The following is a 16,604-nucleotide window of genomic DNA, read 5'->3' as shown; positions in this document are numbered from 1 at the left end:
TAGCTCCCTGTTGCTGGCGCCTCATCTTCATCAGACTCTGCAGCATTCCACTCTCGGGCCATGCTTTCCTTGGACCGCACTCTCCCACGGTGTCTGCGGTACTGCAGTCTTCAGGTTCTTCCTCCGAGATGTTCTTGGTCTCCATCCTCCTTCTCTTCCACCCAGCATTGAAATGCAGGCAATTCTCAGGTCCTTGACTCTCTTCTTTCTTACTTTCCACCTGGATGATATCTTCTTTCACAGGTGTATTCTGGTATCCAGTCTGAGCTGTGTGAGCATGATTCTCAGATCTCTGTTCTGAGCGTTACACTTTTACACCCAATGCCTGTTGCCCACGTGTGCCTGATTTACATCCCAGAGTCTCCACAGAAAAGCCCCCAGCAAGCCACCTCCTTCACCTGACCTTCCCATTCTTGTGAGTGGCACAAACACTTTCTTGTGTCCTGGCCTTCAAACCTGGCAGTCATTTTTGATCCCTGCCTCTCACTTAACCCCATGCTCAATCATTTTCTTAGCATTCTTCCGTGGTCCAGGCCTGCCATTATCTCTCTTTTTTTCCCCTCTCTGTTCGCTCCTCTTTACAGACCAGCTTTCATTTCTGACACCTAATCAATTGTCCTGAAGCATATTCTGACTTTTCAAAGAACTTTAATGGCTTCCCATTTTAGACTAAAAGAGGTCCAGACTTCTCAGTCTGCTATATCAAGCCTCTCCCTATCTTGCTCCAGTTTGTCCTTCAGCTCACCTCCTGTATGACCCTCTATGCACCCTCTGGACCCTATATGGCTACCTGGAGCCAGGCTTTATATTGTTCTACCAGTGCACCTACCTCTGTTCTCTCTGTTCATTCCTTTCTATTCAATTCTTTTTTTTTTTTTTTTTTTTTTTTTTTTTTTTGTTAGAACAACTCAGCAAAATAAAATTCCTGTTTATTGTGGACAACATTGTTTCACACATACATCGAACAGGCCAAAAAAAATAAACAGCAATTTCATAGACAAAAAAAGGGAAAAAAAGAAACCTTTTATCTTTGGCCTTTTTAACCATCTCATACAAACCAACTACTTATAGTACAGCTAAGTACATACACAAAAAGTTACTGGAATGCTCGGAATAAGATTGTTTTTTTTGTTGTTGTTTTTGCTTTTTTTACAAGGTTTTTTTTCTCCTTTGAGATTATAATGAACATGGTCACACCACAAGTAAAGTCAGAAGTAGGACAGAGAATGCTCCAAAGGCTGGTTTGGTCATCCCAAGATCATTAAAAATGGCTGACCCCTAACAATATGTACAAAAATATAAAATGTAAATAAAAAATACAAACAAATTTTCCTTTTTAAAGTACTTTTAAGAAAAAAAGCAGAGCAGGGCCTTGGAAGTTTTGGTTCTTTTTTCCTCCCCTGTTGCAAATTCACGTTGTGGTTTTGGTTGGGTGGTGGAGAGTGCGTGTCATCTGCAGGTGGCGCTGCCTGAGGTGGGTGGGTAGGCAGGTGGGCGGGAGTCTCTACTCGAAGGTGACCACGTTTAGATTCTGAGACGGGAAGTGGAGGGTGAATAGGTCACGGAGGCCTTTAACTTTTCCTTTTTTTGCTGTCTAGTCATCCTCATCGGTCTTCTGCTTCTTGGTGTCAACATCATCATCCTCATCATCTTCAGCTGCCCGTTTGCCTGTAGCTGCCTCAGCCTCCTCATCTTCATCTCCATCCTCTTCCTCACAGCGTTCCCATTCGCAGGTGCATCTCTTCCATTCTCTGTCTCCTCCACAACTTCCTTCTTCTCCTTTAAGTCCTTGGTGGTGATCTCGGAGCTGGTGTCCACGGCCGTGTCTGACATGGTGGGGCACGCCGGTGATCCTCTGCAGCGGATTTCTTTTAAAAAAGCGAGAGTTGGAGGACTCTGGCGAAGAAGCTGCCGGAGTCCGCGGCGGTGGAGGAGGCGCGCGGCGGAGGTGGTTGCAGCGAGCGGAGAGGGAGCCACAGGAACAATGCAAAGATGGCTTTTCAGAGCAGCCAGTCTCTATTCAATTCTTACCTATTTTTCCAAGATACATTGTCATATCCCTTTTATCCATGAAGACCTTAATTCTCTTTAACTCTTGAACCTTTATAGCAAGTTTTAAAAGTACTACTCAAAGTGCAAGACAAAATAATGAGCGTGTGTCTGAATGTAAATCAATCCACTTATTTCTTCAATAAGAAAGTCTTGCTACCAATAAACATATAATCAGCTAAACTAAACAAGGTACTTGGTGATGAATTGGCCTATATCTGGCACAAGCTCCTTGTGATACTGTGAGTGCTAACAGTTCGCAGATGGGGTCCTCAGACCACTCTTTGGTTAGTTACTCTCTGCGGCTCTTCGCGTTTGCCTAGTGTTGTGGTTGACTGTGTGCTGGCAGGTCAGCTTCTCAAGGGCAAGGACTGAGTCTTCCCTCTTCCTGTTTCCAGTGCATGCAATGAGGTTATCAAGCTGACTTCCAAGGCCACTCTTCAGAACTCAGATATTTTTCCTTCTTTTTATTTTTATTTTTCAATTACCATTTATATTCAATATTATTGTATATTAGTTTCAGATGTACAGATTAATGCTTAGACAATCACATACTTTACAAAGTGATCCCCCTGATATTCCCAGTACCCACCTGGCACCATACATAGTCACTACAATATTATTGACTATATTCCTTATGCTGTACTATACATCCCCATGACTGTTTTGTAATTATCAATTTGTACTTCTCAATCTCTTCACTTTTTTCACCCAGTTCCCCAACCCCCATCCCCTCTAGCAACCATCACAGAACTCAGATTTTTATGAGAAAAATGTGCTTCCTTCTTCATCTTTGAGTGGTGGCAGCAACAACAAGGCCCAGAATAATTCACCAGATAGTGTGTCAGGACCTTCCTGCCCCGGGGGCTGGGGCCCCACTTTCCCTCTATGTTTGATGGTCTCCTCGGTGCCCCGTGGATCAACCCAGGGATTGAAAGGAAGGGCCTCGTGGAGTGGGGGCATGATGGGCATAATAACGATAAGTGGGACATGCCAGTGGTGATGCTCACAGCAGCAAGTAACTGAGCCTCCACCCCAGATATTAAAGGATTCCTTAAAGGAGTCCTCAGAACATGAGGTCTGAGGACAGAAACAAGTTCAGTACTGGATCAGCCACTCAGGGATGTCATCAAGGACATAGGTTTCTTCATCCCTTTGCTCTGTTATCTCAGCATGTCAGTGATGCTCCCACTTATGGCCACACAGTGGCTGAAGTCATGCTAAGTATCACTTCCTCACATGGCAATGACCAAAGCAGGGAGGAAGAGGTGGATGGAAAGGGACTCTCCTCAGAAGGGTCTCTGTTTGTCAGGAAGGAAACCTTTCCCAGAAATCCCCAGCATACTTTCCTCACATCTCATTGGCCAGAATTTTCAGATGTGGCTCTGCAGGGGAGCTGCAAGGGAGTCTGGGAAAGTGACCATATGCATTTTCAGCATCTGCATGAGAAAATAGGCAGAATAAATGGGTTGGGGACGCAACCAACAAAGAGTCCTGAAGGGATAAGAGATGGGAACAGATAGGTACTAAGGAAAGAGGAAGATAAGGCAAAATCAGAGGGAAGAGTTCATAAGGAAGATCCAGACATGACAAGAAATATTGCTGAGAATGAGAATGCCAGGGACATGCTGAGGTCGTCATTAAGGTTCATTCCATATTTATTGTGGTGTCAGGCCTTTTCCCACAGTTATCTCACCTAATTCTCACATCAGCCTTTGGGCTGGTGTTACCGACTCCAAGTTACTGGTGAGTAAAGTGGACAAGGGGAATTCTAGTCAAGTAGCTTCCAAATGTTGGCCCAGAGTTCAGGGCCAGGTTGGAGGTATCAGATTTACCTACTTGTGCACCCAATCAGCTAATCTGGGGGTCACCCAGTATCACAGAGAGAATAAATGGCAGGCCTGGGGTTTGAATCCGAATCTTCTGTCTCCAACAATAACAACAACTAATATTTGCTCTTCCTTAACAACTTCCTTACCTGCATTATCCTATTTAATCCTCCTAACAAACCTATGGGAATGGTATACATTTTATGATTTCTGACATTTAGAGATTACAAGTAACTTGCCAATGTCACTCAACGTGACAGAGTCAGGATTTGAACACAGGCCTTCTGACTCCAGAGCCCAGTCTTTTAACCAGTACATGGTAATGTCTCTCTAGGTTCCAGGCTCCAAACATTTAACCCAGCACTTTTTCTGTTCTATGTTCTCTGCAACTTTCGTTACAGCAAATCTTAACTCACAGCCAGCTAAAGAATAATTCTGATGGGCATAAAACTGTCTCCCTGTGACTGGTGGAGACAATTCCAGGTCTGAATCCTGGGAGAAAGCCTAAGGCCTCATGGGAAAGGTGCTCCCATCTGTGCCTGGCGGGTGGGTTAACTTGGCTGGGGAGGAGGAAGCCTCAGGGGGAAAGAAGTCAGTGGTTGGCGTGGCGCTTCCCTGCTCTACTTCCTGTGTGAGCCCATACAGAGAAGGACAGCATGGAAATACTCTTCTATGTCGTGGGGCTTTGTTCCCATGATGGTAATCCTCCGTTTTAATGCTGATAGGTACAATAGGGAGGATTATGCCCCTTAATTTAATTTGGCCTGCATATGGCAGAGCTCTCGCAAGGCTTTTATTTGGCATACTTTAGCTCAGCTAGCCTGTTGTCCTGTAAAAAGAAGCCCCTTTGAGGGAGACAGGAGATTGATAATGCTGGTGCAGATGTTTTCACCCAGCAGCCTCTCTCTGTCTCTCTCTCTCTGTCTCTCTCTCTCTCTCTCTCTCTGTCTCTCTCTCTCTGTCTCTCTCTCTCTCTCTCTCTCTGTCTCTCTCTCTCTCTCTCTCTCACACACACACACACACACACACACACACACACACACACACACACACAGAAGCTGCTTCGTTGTGGGCCACTACAATGAGAATTCAGACTCAGAGCGATGGGGACCTTCGTGACTCAGGCAGCATGAGGGGAGCTGGCACCTCACAAGAGGGGAAAACGAGCACATATTTCTCCTGTGTGTCATCCTTGCAGCTCTGGGGCTTGGAGCCAATTGGGCTGACCTCAGAATTGATGAGCCAGAGGAACAGCCTCCCCATCGGGGCCGACTGTGGGCCAGATTTTCATGTGGGCTGTGAAGTACAGATTGCCACAAATCTTGACAAATACTCTGCCTGGGGGGTCATTGCAGAAATATGTGGCAGTGCTGAGAAGATTAAACAAAACTTTTCTTTCATATCATATCAGGAGGATGTTTCCTCTCCCAGCCTTCCATTCCCAGGCTAAATTTTCCTCCCACTTTCACTCCCCCAGGAAGCTAGAGCCCTCCAACAAATGTCCTACCCTGTGGCCAAGTTTGTGCCCTAAAGCATCACCGAGGACCTGCATGGAGCCGGAGGGAAGAAGGCAGTAGGTGTGGGAGCCTCGGTAGGGATGGTGGCCTTTTTTATAAAGTGCTGATCTATGTGTTATCTCCTTCAGGTGGAAAGCAGATGGGCTTTGGTGACAGACCTGGGTTTAACTCTTGTTCAACTACTTACAAACTAGGAGCCTTTGGCAAGTTCTTTTACCTTTCTGAACTTTAGTATCCTATGCTGCAAAAGGGAAATAATTGTGAGGCTTTGAGATCATCTATGCAAAGGAACTAGCACAGTTCTAGATACATAATAAATGCTCAATAATGGATGATGGTGAGTTGTTGTTGGTTGTAGTCATAGAAGTAGTAGCGATAATAGTAGAATTTCTAATCGTTAATGGTTTCTGTAAAGCTAACCTGTTCTGAAGAGTCAAGACCCCTCTGACTTGGCTCTGGAGTTGTAGACTGAAATAGACATTGAAGAATCCAGCACTGTAGACATTTTAAACAATGCTCCCTATCTACTTTTAACTTGAGAGCCAATTTTTATTTTCCCATGTTCCTGGCTCTTATCTCAGGGAGAAATCTGAGGTTGACTTTGAGCCCAAGACTCACCCTTGCCAATATGGCCAGGAATCCACTGGCACACCCTCAAATGACAACTTTCAGAGCTTACTTGATTGTTAGGGCCTTCTCAGAGTTTCTAGACTTTAAAAATATTAATTGGTCACATTTACTTTCAAAACCTTTTTGAAGCCGGAAATTTTATCACCAGCTGAAAGGAGCTTCAAGGAAAAATCTGTTTTGAGTTATATTTTTCCTTGTGGATTTGCTTATGGCTGTACATAAATATTTATCTGAACTATTTCAACAAACCTTAAATCATCAGTGATCCTTATGCAAAGGACCCTTTTAGAAGGATTGTGGATGTCAAGAATGTCAGCAATCAGTGTTCTCTTTATAGGACCAGATTCCAAGGACTGAGGCCTCTTAAAAAATATCTGGAACTGTTTGGTGGTTTTCAGCATGTCTTTTGTTTCCCTATTTCTGTATATCTGTTCATGCTGTTCCTTCTGAATGGAATACTCTTGCCAGTTCTTTCTTTACCTGTTGATAGTTTACACATCCATCAAGGTCTCACCCATATGGTACCTCCTACAGCAGTGATGGCAAACCTTTTGAGCTCGGCGTGTCAGCATTTTGAAAAACCCTAACTTAACTCTGGTGCCGTGTCACATATAGAAATTTTTTGATATTTGCAACCATAGTAAAACAAAGATTTATATTTTTGATATTTATTTTATATATTTAAATGCCATTTAACAAAGAAAAATCAACCAAAAAAATGAGTGTCATAGGTTCGCCATCACTGTCCTACAGGGCCTTGAAGCAGGCTAGAGCCAGGAGAAGAGCATCCCAGGTGGGAGAAATAGCCTGGGACACAGCCCAAAGGCAGGATATGCTGGGGGTCTTTGGGGGTCTCTGGAGAGGATGGGGTGTCCAGTGGGATGAAGCCCGAGGGTCAGGTGTGGCAGTGGTGTGAGGCAGGGAATAAGGCAGTTGAGAGCCAGGATATGAGAGGCCTTAAAAGCAGCACAAAATATTTTGGACCATATAGTATAAGCCAAAAGATGCACACCTACAGTCGTTGGGTAGGATATAGTCTACAGATGTATTTCGTTTGGCTTGCACAATGCTTTTGATATTCTTAATTCATTTCTAACATATAAAAATAGAAAGAGTTCATATAATAATTCAGATATCTGATGGCTCTTGAAAAATTGGAGTAATTAGCAGCAATCTGCTAGAACTGAGTAGAAGCTGTTTTCCATTGATACCAAGTCACTGGCCTATTCATGGCCCGGCCCCACCAGCATCTGAGTTTGATTCCTGCCCATTGTGTGCAGGGGCCATGCAGGTAGAGGAGCAGGTTAGGCTGCAGACTCTGGAGCCAGATTGTTTCTCTTCTAGGCCCAGGTCTATATCCAATTAGCTCCATGACTTTGGGCAAGTTAAGCATATTTCCAATAATGGTACCTACCTCATATGTCCGTTGTGAGAATAAACCATAGAAAATTTTTAGAAGACTTCCTAGCATGTAGTAAGTGCACAAAATGTTAGCTGTTATTACTGTATGCTACATGAGATAATAAATTTCAGGGCTGAAACTGTCACTCATTTCTGTATGACTCACCAAATCTAGAATCTGTGGCCACAATAGGCATAAAATAAAAGTAATTGATGAGTGAATATGTGCTCCAGAAATTTTTATTTTTGTTTGGTCTAAAGCTAAATTTAATTACTTTGTCCTCAAGAAATACTTCCTATTTATCTTGAGTTTGACCTGAACATAATTAATTCTTTTATAAAGTAGGAAGCCAGCTTTCTCAAAAAGCCAACGGTACTAACAAAATAAGTAAAGGGAGATGTTATTTACCTGGTGTCACTTTTCTGTAATGGATCTACATTCTTAACTCTTAAATAAACCCCAACTTTGGGAAGATGCTTAATTAATTATGTGGTTTTGTTTTAGAAGCTCAGTTATTGGCTGGTAGCTGTCTGTGGTTAATATCTTAATTTAATGGTTGGTTGCTAGGAACCAGCATGTAGTGAACTTAATCAGAAATGATGTTGAAATCCGTGTTTGACTTGGGTTCTCTGACCACCCCAACCTATGTGAGATCCATACTTTAAGATAGTGATTTTTAGCCTGGTGCCTCAGACAAAGATGGAGCATCTCCAAAAACAATTTGGACAGTTTGGTTGATAACTAATTTTTGGTATGTCCAACATAACTGATACATAGCTGAAGTTACGACGCCACCCCACCTGTGGACATGAATGTTTGTGCTTCTGTTAATCGATCCCTAAGCAGATTTGCATCAGCAAATGACAGCATGAGCTCTGCAAAGTTGACCTGCAGTGTTGGATTCACTTTTTCTCTGGAAAATTTGCACATTTACAGAGAATTTGGGTCCAACAACTTTTAATTTTATTTGGATAAATATCATCTAAATACTCAATGATGTATTCAAGAATCTAGAAACTTGCTTTCTAACTTGTACTTTAAATGTCAAGTGACTTTCTTCTTTTGTATAAAAACTAGAGGCTCACTGCATGAAAATTCATGCAAGAGTAGGCCTACCTTCCCTCAGCTGCCAGCACCGGCTTCCCTCCTCTGGCTGCCTGCAGGCACCCAGGACCCGGGCTGGCTTCCCTCCCATCCCGGCTTCGTCAGGAAGGACGTCCAGAAGATGTCTGGTCTAATTAGCATATTACCCTTTTATTATTATAGATGCCTCTACTTTTTCTAAAGAAACCTCAATCTGTCTTTAGCGCGCGCTCTCTCTCACTCACTCTCTCCTTACACAATACCTACATCTCTTAAGTTCTGGTTCTGAATTTAAAGGATGATTTCAAGTCATGACAGAATCTGGCAAATTCTTCTAACCATTTCACCATCTCTTGTTGCCTTTCTACATGACCCATGTTGTGGGTGTAAGAAATTCTAAAAATTCACCACACCTCTGATATCTACTTTGTTGTATCCTCATGAAAACTTTTGCTACATTCAGGATCAGAAGGGATTTTTGAGCAAAATGCCTTTGAATACTGAGGCTATTTTGAAAAAAAAAATAAACGAGAAAAAAAACTTACGTTGAAAACAATATTTATGTAAAAGTAAATTCTATATAGTGTTTCATTATGAACACTTAAAGAAACCGACAGTATAATCCTACAGGTTGAAAAAAAGATAAACTTTGTACATTTCCACAGCCTTATTAACTTTATTCCATTTTCTTCTCTGGCTTAGAAGGAAAAAATAGTGTTTCAGTTCCAAGTGTCTTTTGTGAATTAAATGGCAGTTGGCGCCTACCTGTAGGGCACAGATACGCCAGCATATTTCCCGTTAGCATTGCGCCAGTCGCTTTAAATTAAGAAGGAACCTGAGCAAGCCTTCCCCACAGAAACTGTTGACAGTAGTAATGCCACACTCCGTGTGCATCTCAGTAACTTCTCAGACTCGCCTCCTGGATGAGTAGACAAAACACGAGGAGGGTTGGAGCTTTTCTTTTCATCTGAATGGTGTAGGTCAGGTCGGGGGAACAGAGAGGAACAGAGAGCTCTGGTGAAACAGAGCTCGAGCGACTGCTGTGATTGGGAAATTAGATAATAAACAGTCCCCGATACCAGGATTCTAATGGCCTAAGATCAACACAGTCTGGAGACGCAGGCAGGAGTGGCCTTCCGTGCTCTGGCTTAGACCCTCCCTGGAGAGCTCTTTGTGTCAACAAGAACAGCCAGCGCTCCTGGCCGGCTCCCAGCACTCAGAGTGGGGCTATCATTTTTGTTTGCTTTGCAAATATCTTAATGGGAAGTGGTTCAACACCACCTATGGGTTAATCTGAGGGGCTCTGCTTGGCAGCTGTTCGCTCTGAGAACCACATGGCCGGCTCGGGTGGAGAGAGTCGGGCCGACTGTTAACTACCCAGCGCCAGGTTGAGGCATCTTCTTTGCTTATTGGATTTACTGGCTGGCAGGAAGCACCTTGTTGTCTTTTATTTTTAGTTTGCTCCTCCTGGGAGGGTAGCGATGTGATTCTCAGATCCAACTGTGCTTTCCCCTCTCAGGCAGGGCACTTGTTTGCCTTGGTTTCAGTAGCATGCCACATACTTCCTTCACCTAACTAAGCTCATTCTCATAAAACCTAAAATCTGGTATTAACAGTGATGGTGTGGTGGTGGGAGCAGTGGTGTTGTTGCAGAAAGAAGGACTTCGTATGTTAACCTGCAGGGCGGGTAAAGCCTCCGCTCTTGTCCACCCAGGAGCTATAGAATCAAGTAGTTACTGAATTTCTAAACCATCCCTGCTCTACTGTTCCCTTCGTTTTCTCCTCCCCTCCTTCCTGAATGTGGCTTTTACTTGTCTTGACCCTTGGGAATGCTTCCCTGGGTAACTTGGCCAAGTCACGTCTTTCTGGATTCTGTCAGCCGACATGGGCACAAACGAGCTTCCTTTGTGCTTTCCTCGCTGGATTTCGGGCAGGAGTGGATGGTTTCCACCGAGCAGGTTCCCAGAGGAATGACAGACTTGGAGGCAGTTTCCAACTGCTCCATGGAAAAATGGAAAAGTTCAGATGACTCTTGAGGTCCTGGAAAAAAATGCCCAGCTACGTGAAGGAACAACTGCTCAGCCTTCTTTCTAAGACCTTTTCCTTTCCTGAGGGGTTCCACACGTATCCTTTGGTTGCCTGGTGGTTGACAGCAGGGGTCCTGGAGTCAACCAGGCCTTGATGAACTTATTTTCTCAGAGCCTTCATTTCCTCATCTTTAAATGGAAAGGGAAATGGCACAATATCTACCTCACCACATCTTGAAAGTTAAATGAGTTAAATACGAACTGCATGGCATTCCACCTGACACATAAAAGCACTCACTAGTAGTAATAAGGAGAATGATTGTTATCTTTGAGGAATCCAGCTTTCTTGATATAGTCCTTAGTGTTATGCATTTTTTTCTGAAGTACTCATGTTGAAGTCTGTTACTCCCACCCCTTTAAAGTTAAGCCAGTGCCAAATTGAGGACAAATTGAGTATCAGAGTAAATAATGATAATGAAAGAAAACAATATATTGAATAAAATAAGATTTATAAACCACATTGATAGAGAGAAGGAAAGAAAAGGAAGGGAGGGAGGGAGGGAGAAAGAAAGAAAGGAAGGAAAAATAGAGTAAGCTTTTCACTGCAATAGAATGTGAAATAAATATAGGGGAAATAATGAAAACAGAAAATTATCAAGTCATTATTGTCTCAGGTAAGAATCATCAATGGATGCTAAAGCTAGTATGTGAAAGTTTAAGGAGTAACAAGTTACTTTCACAGCCTCAAAGTAAATCTCCATGAGATACTCATTAATGGTACAAGGGCAGTGGGGAGACCTGGCAGAACCACCTTAGCCAAGTGATGAAAGTTAGTATCACCAGCATGTGGCTCCTGATAGGATGCACTGAGAAGAACACAACATCACTTCTGTGGACTTTTTTGCGAAATGTGCATAACCTGAATTTAATCACAAGGAAACAGCGGACAAACCAAACAGAGGAACCTCTTCCAAAATGACCTGTAAGCTCCAGAATGAAGCACAAAGGAAGACTGAGGAACTGCTCCAGATGAAAGGAGACTACAGGAACATGCGACTGAATGCAGTGTAGGACCCAGCGTTTTCTTTTGCTGTAGAAGACAGCATGGGCAAAATTGGCATTGGATACATTAGATAATAGTATGATATTAATATTAATTTTGTGATTTTATTACTTTATTATAATCAGACTAGAGGCCTGGTGCATGGATTCATGCACATTGAAAGAAAATTAATTAGAAGCTGGCTGGTGGGTCAGGACTGGACCAGACGGGCTGGACACACTCTGGAGCCAACCTCCTGTGGTCCCTCCCTGGCCGGCCGCACCTGCGGCGGCACCAGGGCTCGGAGGGCATCTGCAAAGTGAGCGGGGTCCCTCTGGCAGGTAGGGTTCCTCAGCCTGGCCTATGGGGATTGAGCCAAAACCAGCAGTCCAACATCCCCAGAGGGGTCCCGGAGTGTGAGAGGGCACTCTGCAAAGTTGCTGTCACTAGGCAGCTCCTGGGTTGAGCCTCTGCCCCCTGGTGGTCATTGTGCATCATAGCTACCGGCCGGTTGGCCGGTTGGCTGGTCGCTTAGGCTTTTATGTATATAGATAAGAGAATGCCCTTGCTTTTAAGAAATACACATGGAAATATTTAGGGATAAAAGAGTATAAGGTACAACTGACAATCAGATGGTTCAGAAAGCCCTGGCTGGGTGGCTCAGTTGGTTGGAGTGTCATCCTGTGCACAAAAAGGTTGCGAGTTTGATTCCTGGTCAGGGCACATACCTAGGTTGTGGGTTCCATCCCCGGTGTGTGTGAGAGGTAAATGATTGATGTTTCTATCTCACATCCATGTCTCTCTCTCTCTTCCTTACTCACTCCCTCCTTTCCTCTATTTCTCAAAATTAATGGAAAAATATCCTCAGGTGAGGATTAACAAAAATAATGGTTCAGAAAAAAATTGTGTGTGTGTATGTGTGTGTGTGTGTGTATAAAGAGAGAGAGAGAGGAGAGGAGGTAAGGTAACTGTGAACATTGCTAATATTTGGAGAATCTGTTGAAGAATATACAGAATCCCCCATACTATTCTTGCTTCTTTTCTACAAATATGAAATTAAGTAAAAACAAAAAGTTAAAAAATAAGTTAGTGCTACTTCCTCAGTGCTACTTCCTCCCTTTAGACAGGGAACTTCATTAGCAATTCTCTCTTTGGATCCTGACGCTCTCCAGCCACACCTGAACGTCTGTCCACATCAGTATTGCACTGGTTGGTGTCTGTCCTAGAGCTTCTCCACTGTGACGGAGCTGATCAGTCACTACCCACAATCCTGTTCACACTTTTTTACTGCATTTTTAAAAATCCCCTAAAATGTCCCTCCCTCCCTTCCTGCCCTCCACCTCTCCTGTCTCTGGGCCTCATCATTTGGTGCCATGTTCATCATGCACCTCAGTACTACTTTCAGAATTAAAGGAGGGAAACTGGGTTAAGTATTTTCTTTTGGGGGTGACAAGAGCATCGTATAAGGAATACAGGTGTTAGACCTCTGTCTTTCCCTCTGACTTGCTTGGAAAAATCACATCACCTTCCTGTCCCTGGAATTTAGTTTACCCACTTACAGCATGAAAAATCTATAATAATAAAAGCATAATGTGCTAATTAGACCGGACAGCTGAATGACCTTCCAGACATCATTCCAGACGTCCTTCTGGATGAAGCTGTGGTGGCGGGAGCTGAGGCGGAGGCGGTTAGGGGCAATCAGGCAGGCAGGCAAGAGTTAGGGGTGATGAGGCAGGCAGGCAGAGTGGTTAGGGGCGATCAGGCAGGCAGGTGAGTAGTTAGGGGCAATCAGGCAGGCAGGCAGAGTGGTTAGGGGCAATCAGGCAGGCAGGCAGGTGAGCAGTTAGGGGCAATCAGGCAGGCAGGCGAGCGGTTAGGGGCGATCAGGCAGGCAGGTGAGCGGTTAGGGACAATCAGGCCAGCAGGTGAGCGGTTAGGAGCCAGTGGTCCCAGAATGGGAGAGGGATGTGTGACTGCTGGTTTAGGCCTGAGGGATCAGACCTAAACCGGCAGTCAGACATCCCCAGAGGTGTCCTGGATTGCGAGAGGGTGCAGGCCAGGCTGAGGGACACCCTCCCCCCTGCACAAATTTAGTGCACCAGGCCTCTAGTATGCAATAAATGGTCCCTGAAGTTTTCTTTGCCTCTGCAGATCTATACCCTGGGATAATTTAGTCTCTTTTTATTATTGTTTAATTTTGTAAGGATTTTAATTGATTTTTAGAGAGAGAGGAAGGGAGACGGAGAAAGAGAAAGAAACATCAACGTGAGAGTGAAACATTGATTGGCTGCCTCCTGCATGCCCCCTACGAGGGATTGAGCCCAAAACCACAAGCATGTGCCCAGACCCAGAATCGAACCAGCAACCTTTCAGTGCATGGGACAATGCCCAATCAACTGAACCACATCTGCCAGTGCCTAATTCAGTCTTTAAAGTGCTGTAAATGTAACTCAAAAGTAACTCAACCCACAAATTACCTTGTGATCCCGGCCAAAGGAGAGACAGGTTACAGAAAGAAATACTCCAGCTAGCTGTCATTATCATTCTCCCTTCTTTCAAGCCTGAAGTTCCCAAATTCAGGGATTTGTCTTTCAGAAGTACAAAATTATAAACAATAAGTATAACACCTTGTTAAGTATCTATTTTATTTCAACATTCTTACAGTGTATACCTCTCTTAATTTAATCCTTTAAAAATCCTTTGTCTTATGTTTTTATTTTGTTCTACCTGAAAGAACAAATGTAATTCTTTTCCCCCAGCTTGGCAATAATTTTTATTTCTATTTTGCAGATGAATGAGCTGCAGTGCTAATTTGTCCAAGTTAGAGTTGCCACATTTTGCAAATTAAAATGCAGGATACCCACTTAAATATGGATTTTATATAAGCAACAGTTATTTTTTATGTCCCAAAAAGTACTTGAAAAAAAAACATATACTAAAAATTATGCATTGTTTACCTGGAATTCAAATTTAACTGTGTGTCCTTTATTTTATCTGGGAATACTAGTCCAAGTTCTTTGGAACTAATATATCATGAATATGTATTTGTATATCATGAATATATATCATGAAATGTGTTGCTAAACCTTTACCAAGTGTTGACAACAGCCCTCTGACCTCTATGTGCCATAACACATAGTGTTTTTTTCTCCTTTAAGAGCTTTTGATTAAAAACATATCCAAAGACATCAATTCCCATTTATTTATTATGGACTTCACTCAGATGTCACCTTCTGTAGCCACTTAGGCTAAAATTGCAGACGCTGCCTCGAACAATTCCCATACCCTTTCCCGGCTTTAATTTTCTTCTTTGGCACGTCTATGTAATATGCTTTCATATTTACTTATTTATTTTTTTGATTATCTGCCTCACCTAGAATGTAGGTTCTTATGAGCATAGGATCTTGGATCAGCTATATCCCCGATAATAGTAGGAGACATATTGAAGGTGCTCAGCAAATATTTGTGGAATGAGTGAATGGTGTCTGTGAGGCTACTGAGGACGTTATATTGCACATGTAATATACACCATTCTCATAATCATTCAGGATCTCAAAAGGCTTGTTACTAACTCAATAGACACAAGGTAAGGAAAAAGTCAGCAGGCTAGTGGTCAAGGGGTATCTGCAGATATAGCTCGGCTTAACTTACTCTGCCTCTAGAACTAAATGTTAGTTGACCCCGGTGTCATTCCTTAAGATCCCAAATACAACCTGGAAGGGTCCTGTAATAAAACGGCACTGGATGCTGAGAGCACAGGCTCCGTGTCCACCAGCTCTGGAATTGTATCTTGGGGTGTGACCTGAACCGGTTACTTAAACAGCTCAAGCTTTGGCTGTGCAATGGGTACCCTGGTCGTACCTATGCTGCCAGCACTGAGGTGAGGATTAAATGAGATGATCCAGTCAAGTCCTCAGCAGAGTAAAGCGTGGTTCAGCCGTTCAGGCTGTGCTGTGGCCCTCAGCCCATGGCCATGCGTTATTTTGGGTGATGATGCTCACTACTGCATCTTAATTCCAGCTCGGGTCTGAGGCTGGGTTTCTCTCAGCTCCCTTGGATGCTGACCAAGAACTGGAGTAGGTTTTATGGGTGGCTCTTGATCAAGTGCTCTTTTGTCCAATAAAGCAAGCATTCTCAGCAGAAAGAAAGAAGAAAAGCCTTTTGCTCCTACCTTAGACTTCATACAGTGACAACTGCCTGCACAAAAGTAGTGAAATAGGGCAAAAATGAGAATGCAAAAACTGGCAAATTCAGGCTGTTATGGGCTCACAGTTAAGGAAAAGCAGTGAGGCAAACAAATATCACATTTAAAGGACTCAGTGGGATTTGGGAAATTAGCATAAGTACATAAATAAGTAGTGCTAATTTAGAGCAATGGCATTATGAAATATTTATCGGCCTTTTTGAGTCATTTTGATGAATCTGTCCTTGAGCCAAGTTCTTTTTTTAAATTAAATGTATTAGGATGACATTGGTCAACATGAACATATAGGTTTCAAGTGTGGGTTTCTATATTACAAGATCTATATATTGCATTTTCGAAACCCCAGCTTTCCAGCCTTTGTAATAAAAGGTGATTAACATGCATTTTGACACGGTAATTTGTTCTTCTTAAAACATTTTATTACCATACACTTCTCTGTGCCTCCAACATTACTAAATAAACATAAACAATAAAAATATGCAATGACACTTAGCTGGTGCAAATCAGGGAAGAGCAGATGCATAGTGACAATGTGGGGAGATTCAAATCTGAGTATCATTCCACATGTACACCCTCAGCCCTTAGAATGTTCACATCCTATCCTATATAATAAAGAGGTAATATGCAAATTGACCATCACTCCAACACACAAGATGGCCGCCCCCATGTGAACAAAAGATGGCCACCACAAGATGGCCGGTAGGGGTGGGCAGTTGTGGGCAATCAGGCCAGCAGGGGAGGGCAGTTAGGGATGACCAGGCCAGGGGAGGACAATTGGGGGGACCAGCCCTGCAGAGGAGGGCAGTTGGGTGCGACCAGGC

The 16,604-nt window shown here is 43.3% G+C and overlaps 1 protein-coding gene and 1 pseudogene across 2 annotated transcripts in view; one reads left to right on the top strand and one right to left on the bottom strand.

The window, feature by feature from the left end:
• Positions 1-16,604, top strand: part of MYO3B (myosin IIIB) — a 357,063-nt gene that overhangs the window by 253,123 nt on the left and 87,336 nt on the right. The gene's annotated exons all lie outside the window — the stretch shown is intronic.
• LOC111823476 lies at positions 866-2,014 on the bottom strand (annotated as a pseudogene). Its single transcript, XR_002826504.1, has one exon. The product of XR_002826504.1 is annotated as a prothymosin alpha-like (transcript).

Source organism: Myotis lucifugus, unplaced genomic scaffold, assembly GCF_000147115.1.
Source record: "Myotis lucifugus unplaced genomic scaffold, Myoluc2.0 scaffold_5, whole genome shotgun sequence".
NCBI classification, from domain to species: Eukaryota; Metazoa; Chordata; class Mammalia; order Chiroptera; family Vespertilionidae; genus Myotis; species Myotis lucifugus.
The sequence above is the reverse complement of the archived record's forward strand: the minus strand, read 5'-3'. Positions and strand labels throughout refer to the sequence as shown.